This window comes from Gracilinanus agilis, chromosome 3 (genome assembly GCF_016433145.1).
Source record: "Gracilinanus agilis isolate LMUSP501 chromosome 3, AgileGrace, whole genome shotgun sequence".
Taxonomy (NCBI): Eukaryota; Metazoa; Chordata; class Mammalia; order Didelphimorphia; family Didelphidae; genus Gracilinanus; species Gracilinanus agilis.
Window position 1 is genome coordinate 197,098,798 of NC_058132.1, and position 13,021 is coordinate 197,111,818.

The window sequence follows — 13,021 nt, forward strand, 5'->3', positions numbered from 1 at the left end:
GTGTTTGCCAGTCCTCTCTGTCCTAGTACAGAAGCAGTTCGCGCTCGAAGTTGTGCGGTCCGGGTTGCAGCTTTCCGCATCTGCCTTCGTTCCGTGTAGATTGACGCGTTTCTTTGTAACTTCAGTGTTTCTGACAAGAGAAAAAAAAAGAAAAAAGAAAAAAATGAATTTACTGCTGCAGGTTTTTTTCTCTCTCCATGTGTCACTAAGTGAAGTTTGTGCCTTCTATAGCAAAGAGAATATTTTTTACATCCTACTAACAGTAGATTTTTTTGTAGTGAACATTTTTTGTATTTTTATTTATAAGTCTCATAAGAAAAATAGCAATGTTCAGTTGTATACCTTGAATCTGCAGTTAGAAAAAAGAATAAAGTTAATTCAGTTGTCTCTGGCTGGGCTGTCACTTTTTAAAAATTCTCTTTAAAAAAAAAAACAACAAGAAAAAAAACTTTTATCTTTTTTTCAGTTTGTAAAGGAGGAGCTAGCAGGACCTCAGTCTCTCACTGGGATGTAAATGGGGGGTGGGAAGGGAGACCTGAACTAATTCATCTTCAAACTTAATGTAGGTTTGAAGTGTTCTGAGTTGTTTTTTTTCCTAGTAGTAAGCTTTCATTTTATTAACGAGCTCTGCTACTATTGAACCAAAGGCAAAAGATAGATAATAAACTTGGGGAGCAGGTGGCTATTTGTGGGGTGACTGAGGATTTGATGGGGGATGGGGACTGAAGACTTTGGGATAACAGCAGCCTTAGCCAGGCAAATCAAGCAACAGGACCTCAAGCCTAGCCTCATCATTACTCAACATGAAAGATTTCCAGAAAGATCAATGGATGTGGTTTCCTGTCTTTCCAGGGTAAGGGGGTCCAGGCCAAGGCTAATTCCCAAGCTCTCCCTCCTTTTCCCATCCTGTTCCATGCTTGCAGATATATCACACACACACCACCCCCAATCCACTCTAGCAACTAAATCCCCATCCTACATTGTTAGGGCCCTTCCTTACCTGAAAGCCACATCCTATATACAACTAATTCCCTGCCCTCTAATTAGGGAGGAATTACTCTCCTCCAAGCCAGAGAGATGGGCATCCCTCCTGTTCTGAGTTACCTCCATAGAACAAGACTCCCTGGGCTCTCGGTTTCTTTTACCCTGATGTTTAGACAATCCTAGCCAGTCTGGGCGGTAATATTAGAGGCTGATAATCTTTGGGGAAACCAACCCTTTCATCCCCCAAGTGTTGGGGACTAGGATTTCCACCTTTTGCGAAGGGATTTCATTATATCTCCCCACCCGTCTGTTCTGGCTCACCGACATGATTGGACCTCTGTAATCAGAAACAGTTTTAGATACATAAGTTCTGTTTTGCAGGACTTCTTCCCACATGCCCACTTCCAGAATAACACCGGTAAAATGCATTTTAAAAATCTGGGTTGAGGCAGGGAAGAAGTGTTTAATATGTTACCCTTGCCCTCCCCACCCCCAACTCGTAAGTGTTGTTCCAGGTCACCTGGAAACATTTCCTTTGGGGGAAAAAGTACCCCCTTTCTTCTCCAGGGAAGGCTGCTGGTATTCTGCCCTCCCTAAGTTTCCGAGGATGTCCTCTAAATGGAGAATGACCCTGAGTTCCACAGGTCCGTTCTCTGGTCCATTCACCCCTGCCGAAGACTTTGCCACGAGCTTCCAGAAACGGATCCAGGAGCCAACTAGGATAATCCCAGATGGGGAAGCTCAGGCCTAGGAAGGAGATGGACAGCAATCCCTACACACTCGTGTAAGGCCACCTCCTTTTCTATGTTGTCTTCCCCTCGGAATCTAGCTGACATTTCTCGCCTGGTGCCTCCTTCCGCGAATGTTTCTCAGCGATTCTGTCTCTATTAGGCTCTCACCTTGGGGGGAAAATCATGTATCCCTCAAAGATGTGGTCATTCGTTCAGCAGTGACCTCCTCCCCTGCCCCCCCCCCCGCCCCCATCACAGCCTCCAAACCCGTGCACTCTGGGCAGTTCCTGCCCCCACCCCCCCATCCTCATCCTCATCGTCCTCCTCCTCTGGGCCAGTGCCGCCCCTCCCCCAGCCTCTCTCCCTCCTGCCTCAGCTTTCTCTTGACAGATGGGAGGGCAGCGAGCTCTCCCTCTTTAAAACAACATTTAATCGCCGTTTTCTGTTGGAGGACATCAAAGCCAGGGCTTAGGCGCTGCGCTGGGGTCCAAGGCGGCCGCTCAGGGCCCGGGGGGGAGAGGAGGGGAGTGAATAGGGGCCGGCCTGAATGGGCTTTGTGTGACCGCTGGGGTCTCCCGGCTTTACATGCTCTTTGACCCAGATATGATCTCATGGAGAGAAAGGGGCCCCGGCCTGGCGAGCCTGAGAACACTTTGTGGCCTGCCTCACTCAATCCCTCACCCCCTGTGCCGATGGCCTCAGCTGTACCCCCTCCCCCTCGCGGGCAGGCCAGGCCCCGGGCCCGGTCAGCTGGGGGCCCAGCCCTAGTGCTCAGCCTGACTCAGCCCAAGGCTACTCACTGCCAGCTTCGGGGTGGGGAGGGACGTGAAGCGGGGAGCACGGAGGATTGGGCTACACTCCCCACAGTGGGATCCAGTCCCTGTCTCAGAACTCAGGTCCGGAGAGTGGACAGCCTGACTCAGCCCAGGGCTACTCACTGACAGCTTGGGGCAAGGGGGTAGGGAGGAGGGGGAACGGGAAGCGGGGAGCACGGAGGACAGGGCTGCTCTCTCCCCAGTGGGATCCAGTCTCTGTCTCTGAAGCCAGGGCTGGGTGAGGGGAGGTCGGTAGAAGATCTGCTCTGATGGGTTGGGGAATCTTCCTCCCCTCCCCATCCCCTTTCAGACTTCCTCCGGAGCTTTTTCTACCAAGTTATTTAGGGGGAGAGGCATCACACACACACTCCTTAACTGGAACTTCATGACTGACGGAGGAGTATTGAATTGGGATTCTCCATCCCTGGAGGTGCATGCAGAACCTTTTTTTTTTTTTTTTCCCTACAATACCTGTCCATTATCCCAGGAAAGGAAGGGATCAGTCCACACTCTGGTCATTTTTTATTTTATTTTATTAGAGATGGAGAGGATAGGGCCAGTCAGGGAAATGACCTGAACAAGATCATGGAATACTGGAGAACAATGAAAATTGGGTCAGACACTAAACCCAAAAGTCCTGACTCCAAACTTACTAATTTTTTAATAATCAGGCATAGTAATTATAATAAAAATCACAAAGTCTCCTATTTGTTATAAACACGCCTCTCCTGCAGGCCTGCTGCCAGGATTTTGTGGTGTCTGTGCCCATTAACAGACCTTGCTGCCACATGTGACGGGGTGGGCTTCTCATTGCTCTGTTTCCCCCTGGTTCAGCCCTGAGCTTTGCACACTTATTCCTCCCTACTTTGCCCGAGGCCCTGGGCCCCGGGGTGGGCGTGAGCCCCACCCTGTGCCGCCTCTGTGCCATGGCTCCTCTCATCGCTGTATTTTTGGCTCCCCAGGGGGCAGAATAAGTTTGCCTCAGTGAAAGTGAACTCACTCATTTAAACCTGACTCCACAGTACTGCAGCCTCCTGCTGTGTTAATTATCCTGTAGTTCTAAACTGATTGCTGTACACTAAGCTTAAGCCCTCCTTTATTTATTTACTGACTACATTAATAGCTAAGCCCGTACTTCTTTCGGAGGACTCCAAACTGAATGCTACACCCCATTCTTATCCCCAGAAAGGAAGAGCCCTGGTAGATGGTGCGTTTGCCCTGTGGACTCCATTTTCTGAATCAAACAAGTCCCCCAAAGGCCAGCCAACATTGGGAGATGCATTGAAGACCAGATTCACCTCTCTGCATCTCTAGGGGTCATTTTGTCCACCCCCTTGCCTCGGGGTGAGGCCAGCTCTCCCTTAGCCTAAACAAGCCCAGCTCTGTCTCCAGTTCTGAGAGCTCTACAGAGAAAGGAAATGGCCCTAGGCTTCCACAGGCTCCATCAGCTTTGCATTCCTGTGGCTTCTTCCCCTTTTATAGAGCAGCCCTTTTCTGTGTTTCTCATACCCATTGCCCCTGGTACTGCCTCGTGCTGACTAATAGTTCAGTATTTTTTCCAGTTAACAAATCAAATGCCAAAAGTTCCCATGACAAATGGACAAACCAACAAGGAATATTTGAGGAAAGCACAATGTCAAGCTCCAGCTCAGCAGGGGCCTTGTTGCCCAGCCAGTGTCCCTTGGTCTCCTTTCATTACAGCTCTGGGATGAAGGCAAAATGGAGACAAGCTCTGTTTGTGGTATTCTTGCACCTCCATCCTGGTCAGGCATCTCTCCTAATCCTGAATCATGCAATGATAGCTGATGCCAGGGAGACCCTCTGAAAAGTCATCCCATTTCCCCAAGCCCATCCTGTTCCTCTCCCTTGTATTTGGAGCCTGGTAGGTGATACAGGAAGGGTTCTAACTTTATTTTTTTTTTAATATTTATTTTTTAGAAAAGTTAACATGGTTACATGATTCATGCTCTTACTTTCCCCTTCATCCCCCAACGTCCCCACCCCCCCCCCATAATCGGTGTGCATTTCCACTGATTTTAACATGTGTCATCGATCAAGACCTATTTCCATATTGTTGATAGTTGCATTAGTGTGGTACTTTCCAGTCTACATCCCCAATCATGTCCGCCTCAACCCATGTGTTCAAACAGTTACTTTTCTTCTGTGTTTCCACTCCTGCAGTTCTTCCTCCGAATGTGTCATTACATTGCTGCTAGTACAGAAGTCCATTATATTCTATTTTACCACAATGTATTGGTTTCTGTGTACAATGTTCTTCTAGCTCTGCTACTTTCATTCTGCATCAATTCCTGGAGGTCTTTCCAGTTCACATGGAATTCCTCCAGTTTATTATTCCTTTGAGCGCAATGGTATCTCATCACCAGCATATACCACAATTTGTTCAGCCATTCCCCAATTGGAGGGCATCCCCTCATTTTCCAGTTTTTTGCCAAAGGATTCTAACTTTAAAGCAGAATCTCATAGGTCAGAGTAGCACTGTAGGGACACACACAGAGTCCTAGGGAATAATCAATCAATCAATCAATATTTATTTATTATTTATGTGCCAGTCACTGTTAAGACCAGGGGATACAGATACCCTCAAGGAGCTTACAGTCTAATAGGAGAGACAACTTCAAACAACTAGGTACAAAGCAAGCTCTCTGTAGGATAAATCAGAAATAGTTAATGGAGAGAAGTCAGTGGAATTAAGAGAGGTTGGGGAAGGCTTCCTGGAGAAGGTGGGATTTTAGTTGAGAGCCTAGTTTCCAATAGTCCAATGGCTACCTCAGCAGGATCCTTCCTCCCCAGAGGAAAGAAACCAGCAGTCTGATTATTACATCAACCAAGCATTGGAGTCTTGAAGTGGCTAAGAGGCTAAGAGGCTAAGAAGCCCTGGGCGGGTAGTGAGGGACATCTCTAGTGCACTATCTCCACCTAGCGGGGACTGTCTAGCATTTGGAAAAAACCTCAGGGTATTTCTGAAATGAATACAGAAGGTGGGACTGCCCCCATAAGAACTACTGTCTGCTGCTGTAGATTGTATACCTTGTTGTTGGTCAGCTGTTTCAGCCGTGTCTGACTCTTTTCTTTTCTTTGATTCCATTTGGGGTTTTCTTGGTAAAGATGCTGTGGTAGTTTGCCATTTTCTTCTCCAGCTTATTTGACAGATGAGAAATTGAGGGGAAAAGGGTTAAGTGACTTGCCCAGGATTACATAGCTAATAAGTATCTGAGACACTAGATTTAGATTCAGGAAGATGAGACAATTCCAAGCTCAGGGAGCCATTTAGCTGCCCTTAATACCTAATTTCTAGGATATTTAGAACATTTGTGGAAGGGGTAGAAAGATAGAAGAAGAATGTGGTCCAAGATTGCAGCTAGATTTCAAGATTTGTGGGATCACAGGATTTCTGAGTTAGAAGGGACCTTGATAACCATCTAATCTAACCTCTCCTTGAAAAAAGAATTCTTTCTACCACCTATCCAACAAATAGTCATTCAGCCTTTGGTTGCAGATATCTAATGCTATGAAGTCTTTCTTTTTCCTTTTAGATAATTCTAATTGTTAGAAAATTTCTCCCTACTTCATTTCCAAATGTACTTCTTTGCAAATTCTGCCCATTGCTTTCAATTTCCTCTGAGACCTATGAAATAAATCTAATCCTTCTCTTTCACATGACTTGGGGTTTTTTGTTTTTGGGTTTTTTTGGATTGGATCAGTGATTTCATTGGTTTAGGGGAATTCTCAGTGCAGAAATCTTCAATGCAGATCAACACCTGCCTTGCAAGTCTCTGAGAAAGGTAGCACAGTGGATAGAGTTCCAGACCTGAAAACAGGAGGTTCTGAGTCAAATCTGTCTTCAGACACTTAATAGCTGTGTGACCCTGAGCAAGTCATTTAATCCCAGTTGCCTAGCCCTTACCACTCTTTTGCCTTAGAATGGATATTTAACATTAATTCTAAAGCAGAAGATAAGGATTTTCATAAAATAAAAAATAAAGTCTCTAAGAGTCACTTGAGGGCATTACAGGTAAATGACTTTCCTAGGTCAATTTTCTTTACTATCCAGGTTTTCTTTACTATCATCTTGCTCTTAAGTATCTACTATGCTGTAATACATCCACCTGATGGCCCTTCAGATACTGAAGGTCCTTCAAATGCCATGTCCACCTAAATTATCTTGTCTTCAGGCAAAACATGTAATTGTTGCTGTTATTGTTTCTCATTTCTTTCTCCAGCCCATTTGACAGATGAAGAAACTGAGGCAATCAGGGCTATGTGACTTGCCTTAGGTCACAAAAGTAGTAAGTGTCTGGGGCCAAATTTAAACTCAGGTGTTCCTGACTCCAGGTCTAACATTCTATCCACTGCACCACCTAAGTCTCCCAATGTCTCTCAAAATGATCCTTATGTCAGGGCAGCTGGGTTGCTTAGTGGATTGAGAACCAGAGCTGGAGACTGAAGATCCTGGGTTCAAAACTAGCCTTAGACACTTCCTAGCTATGTGACCTTGGACAAGTTATTTAACCCCCACTGCCTAGCCCTTCCTGCTCTTCTGCCTTGGAACCAATTCACAGTATTGATTCTAACATGGAAAAATATGGCATAAAAAAAGTATTCTCGTATGACATGAACTTGAAGCTTTTAGCCATCTTTCTCTCCCTCCTTTAGACACTCTCCAGGTCATCATTGTTCTTGAAATGTAGTTTATAGAACTAAACTCCAGTTATAGTCTCACTAGGGCAAAATCCATTGGGCATATCATTTCTATAATTATGGAATTCATTCTTTTTTTTTCTTCTCCTCCTCTTCTCCTCCTTGTCCTTCTTATTATCTTCCTCTTCCTCCTCCTCCTCTCTCATTAGCTAACTATGTTCACTCTGTCTTATACTTGTGAAGTTATTTTTTTGAACCTGATGTTTCACTTAGACCTATTGTTTTATCTTCTTAGACCTCATTCCAATATTTTAATATATTGAAACTAAAAACTACTCAGTAGTGAATCAAGCAACAAAAGACACAGTTGGAAAACCCTACCCAACTGAAGGATTCTGAGCCAATTGTTTCCATTTACCACCTCCCCTCATGAGTCTCCTCCCCTCACAAAGATGCCCTGGACCTCCCAACCTTAATCTAAATCAGTCTTAATCTAAGGAAGGTCATCATCTCAACAAAGGCAGTTTTTGTTTTTATTGCTGTTTGTTTTGTTCTACTATTGCTTATCTCCCTGGGAGTTGGCTGCTCTGCTGGGAAGGAGACCAAAAGGGATTGGATATGGCCTTTGTGACAAGAGAGCATCCCAAGCCAGTGAAACTCTGGGTCTAAATATTGAGCCATCTGGGAGGCCAAGAGACATATGGCTAAAGGGATAAAGGGAGAAGTTTTAGTTTAAGAGGAAAATGAACCTCCAAGAATCTTAGGTGGCCCAGGCTGGCAGGACTCTTCTCCAGAAGTCATTAAGGTCTCCTTCCCCTACAGACAGAACTGCCCAGTGGAGAGAGCCTGTTTGTAAAGCCAGTTCTATGACAGTTTTAAATGCTTCTTCCTGAACTAACCTTTCAGTCTAATGTGAGCCTCTAGTGTCACCCAGTGGTGAGAAGTAGTAATGCATGATCAAAACTCCAGCGCCATGGACAGCTCCCAAGAGCTTTAACCCCTCACTGTCTTCTCTAGCTGTGTCCAACTACTCCAAGACTATATTTCTAGATGCCTCGATCACAAGGATGATTTCAATTTGAATATTCTCTCTTCCTGATTGAAGGTGAATGGTTCTTCGTGGGAACTTGAGCCTTTAGGTCTCCACCCACTGCTATTTGCCATAGCTTCAGATAAAATATCTCAGGGATGAGAGTTATGGGTGTAGAGCCTGCCTTTGAAGACTAGCTTCTAAAGTATGTGCTGAAGGGCAGCATAGGGTACTTATAATAAGGCCTAGAGAGAATGGGGGGAGGAGAGAAGATCTCTGGAAAGGAAAAAAAATGTGTTGGCTTCCATATAATATCAAGAGAACCAGAGGAAATTTCCCAGTCTATTGAGTGGACCCAGAGACACAAGCGAAAGCTGCAAAGATGGGCAGATGACTTTTGATCAGTATTATTGGAGGAAATACCCTCCCTTAATGAAACTGTAGGTCCATTGAAGTACTGAACAAAAGTCTCATTTGTGTCTCATTTTGTCCCCTTTTCTTTCTTTTTCAAAGCTAGAGACTCATTTCCCTAGGTGCTCATGAAGAAAACACTGAATATCAGGGCAACCCTCACTTAGAATCAGGATGTTAGAGCTAAGAAGAATTTTTATAGCTTATCTAGCCCATTACTTTCATTTTAAGGATGATCAAATTGAGACTCAGAGAGATTATCTGAGTCATGCAAAATCACACAGTTAACTAGTGGCAAAGTTAGGACTGGAACCTAGATCTACTAATATCCAGTTAAGTGCTATACTACAACATCACTCAACTAAATGAAGACTTATCAAGTACCTATTATATGCCAGGTACTGGGAATACAAAGAGAGAAGTAAAATAGTCTGTGTATTCAAAGAATATATTATATTGGGGGAGATCATGTATGTGTACATACATACACAAATAAAATATAGATAGATGAAAATATACTAACTAGAATTTGTATATTACTTTAAAGTTTGCAAAGAGCTGTAATGTTAACTCATTTGATCCTTACAGCAACCCTTGTGAAGTAGATGCTTTTATTATCCCCATTTTACAGATGAGGAAACTGAGGTCAAAGTGACTTGTCTGGGGACCTAAAGCTAGTGTTTGAGATGAGATTTGAACTTAGATCTTCCTGATTCCAGAATCTTTCCATTGTGCCACCTACTCAGTACTCAAATGGATCTACATCCCTTCAATAAGGCAGATTACAAACCACGTATATCTGCCCAATTTGTGCAACTTTACTGCATTTTCCCCAAATTGGGGGGGGGGATTAGGAAATGCTTCATGTAGAAAAGTATGAACTCTAAAGGAAACTTGGAATTCTAAGACATAGAGATAAGGTGACAGTGAGTTCCTAGCATGAAGAACAGCTTATGGAAAGGCAGAGAGATGGAGTATCATAGAGTATATTTTGATCAGCTGACCAGGCATTCTATTTTGGGTCCTGTTATAAGGTGAATAGATTTCATATTTCCTATACAAATTGGCTCACTGTGTTTTTGCTGAGGAGAGGTGAAACTTCAAGTGGCTATTTTGTCCCTCCGACTTTTAAAATCTCTTGTTCCCTTTAGACTGGAAGGATCACAATCTAAGCTCCATAGTGGAGGGACCCTGGCTCTCAGATTCTGGAAATTTAAGTTCCAGTCTTTATATAGCATTAATTAACTGTGTTGGTAACCTAAAAGGGATTGGGCTAGATGACTTTTATGGCTTGTTGCAGTTTAATATTCTATGATTCTTTGGTTCTAAGCCCTTGGGAGCACCAAATCTTGCAACCTTTTTTTTTTTTCTATCTAGGTCAATAAAGTGTTGACCTACAGATCAGACCTGGAGGATCCCCTGCTTGCCATCAGTTCAAGATCAGGCAGTCCATTGACTAGTCAACTTTGGGGGAGGGGAAATATGACTTCCCAACAATTGGGCCTCTTCAAAAGTGGAATGAACTATCACAAGTGATAATTCTCTATATTTCTCTGGAATCCTTGAAAGAAAGACTGGATCAACATTGGCTGAGGATGTTGGTTTTTTTTTTTAAACCCTTAACTTCTCTGTATTGGCTCCTAGGTGGAAGAGTGGTAAGGGTGGGCAATGGGGGTCAAGTGACTTGCCCAGGATCACACAGCTGGAAAGTGTCTGAGGCTGGATTCGAATCTAGGACCTCCCATCTCTAGGCCTGGCTCTCAATCCACTAAGCTACCCAGCTGCCCCCTTGAGGATGTTTTTTTAATAGGGATTCCTCATCAGGCCCAAAGTAGCCTAAATAACCTGAGATAATTTCCAACTGAGATTCTGTGACTTGACCTCATTGGACTAGAGTTCTATCAAGGAGTGTTTGAAGCCATGGAAGATTCAGCATATTTCAATATTGGAGAGATTCCTCTAGGGCATAGGGGGTGTATGTTATTAAAACCTAAGCCCCCCAAAAGACAAGGCTTCACTCTGCATGTCTTAACACTCCCCCCTCACTCCAGCAAGCTCAGAGCGTATCAGGTTCAAGGAATGTCTCAGCTTACCCAGCAAGTCTGGCCATTGCCTTGACTAATGAATCTTAAGCCTTATTATTTTTTTTAGGACTAAAGATACAATAATTAGATATATTCTAGAACCTAGAATCACAGCATCATGTTTAGTTCTGGAAGAGACTTCAGAGGTCATCTAATCATAGGATCATAGATTTAAAGCCTGAAGGGACCTAATTTTCCGGATAAGAAAACCAAGCCAGAGGATGGAAGTAACTTGCCCAAGGTCACATAGGTAGGATATCCTTGGTAGATATTTTAGCTCAGGTCATCTGGATCCAAATTATGATGAAGTGTTATCAGTTCCAGAATATGGCAGGAGATAAGTTTAGAAGACTGGGGAAGGACACAAAAGGAGCAAATAGTGACAAGTTCTGAGAAGGAAATAGCAAGAGATGAGGTGATTATCCAGGCAGATATATAAGCCAGAGGTACAACCTCACACTGCCTATGGAAAATCAAATTATAAGATGCTAGCAATTTAATAGGCAACTCTCAGACCTCACAGTTTTTCAGGAACACTTTCCAAATCTGTTCTGCTTTTGTGCAGTTGAGTGATCAGTGAATATCTTGTGATATTCAGTGAATACATTTTATGGCTAGGCTCATGGTCAGGATGCACCAACTGTGACATCACAAGCTTTTTTTTTTTTTTAATATCTCCTATAGATAGTGAATTGGGTACAAGAATCCTCCAAGCTCATTAGGTAACCTTGGAGAATAATAACTAATATCTATATAGCAAATTACTACTGAAGATTCCTTAAATTGCCCATAAAGTATAGTTTAGTACCTTTAAACAGTTATAGCTAGAAAGGGGTTATGATCTCTTTAAAAGAAGACAATCTGCATCAGAGAGCAAATAGATTTGAGATGGTTGCTATGGAAATAATAAAATGTACATTTTATTTTTCACAAATTCAACTAAAGTACTGATCAGGAAAGAGGGGGAAGTAGGACTTGTAGGAGGAAAAAAATATAAATAAAATATGACTTGACTGGAAAAAGACTGATGATTGGAGGGGAAAATACTCTTTTTTAAAAAAAAATTTTTAAACCCTTAACTTCTGTGTATTGGCCCATAGGTGGAAGAGTGGTAAGGGTAGGCAATGGGGGTCAAGTGACTTGTCCAGGGTCACACAGCTGGAAAGTGTCTGAGGCCAGATTTTAATCTAGGACCTCCCGTCTCTAGGTCTGGCTCTCAATCCACTGAGCCACCCAGCTGCCTGGAAAATACTCTTGAAAGGGATTCACATATCAGTATGATTATTCACTATTTCCATCTCAAGATTACTCCAGTGTGTATGTGTTTTTAAGTGGAATGGTCAGAATTTCTGGAAATTGCTATTTCTTTTTGGTTCTAGCTCTTCTCACCTTTTCTTTTCCACTTTTGACAAAAGTGTTGGTAAGTTAAATGTGTGTTTGATGCAACTCAACTATGCCTAATTTGATCTTGAAAATAGCTCTGAGGTTCTTGGTTTAATTATCCCCATTATACAGATGAGGAAATAGGCATAGAGAGCATAGGTGACTTGCCATTTTAAGGCGTATGGTGTATGTATGCATGTGTAGGTGTGTGATGATTTACACACACTGTCATATCTCACATTTCTTATGTGAAAATATATGAACATATGAATGTATAAATACCTCATTCCCTAGTCTGGTGTGATTTTTCGAAACTCTCATGGTGGCAGATTTAAATTTTAAGAGAAGAACTACCTCAAATTTCCTCAATTTTCCCTAAGATAACTCTATTAAGGGAAAGTACACTCCTCCAGTTTAAAATTCTTGTTGTTCAGTCCCAATTGATGCATTTCTACTTATATAACCAGCTGCTTACAATGACACTTTAAAATATTAAAATAATCACTTAGTTAAAAAAAAACAAAAGCAACAATAGCATTGTAGGTATTCATAAATCAAAGCAAATGCATAAATAATGAACACATCACAATCCACATACAAACTTGTGTGATACTCTCCCACAAATGCACCCAATATTTATGGGGAAAAGTGGTACATGTTTACAGAAATCTGCCTAGTGGGCACATGAGTAAAACCCACGGGCTCAGGGTAACTCATAACTCTGGAACTTTATAGAAATTGGTATCTTCTTTCTGTCTCAGAAACTGCCATAAAAGTATGTACTTCTCTATAGATTAGATGCTTGCACTTCAAACTTATATGTGTGTTTGCAGTTGATCTATTGAATGACTTCTATGATTCTCTGCTTCCAATCTGTTCCCTTGTTCAGCTTACTTCTGTTCTGTTCTAGACTTATTTCTGAAA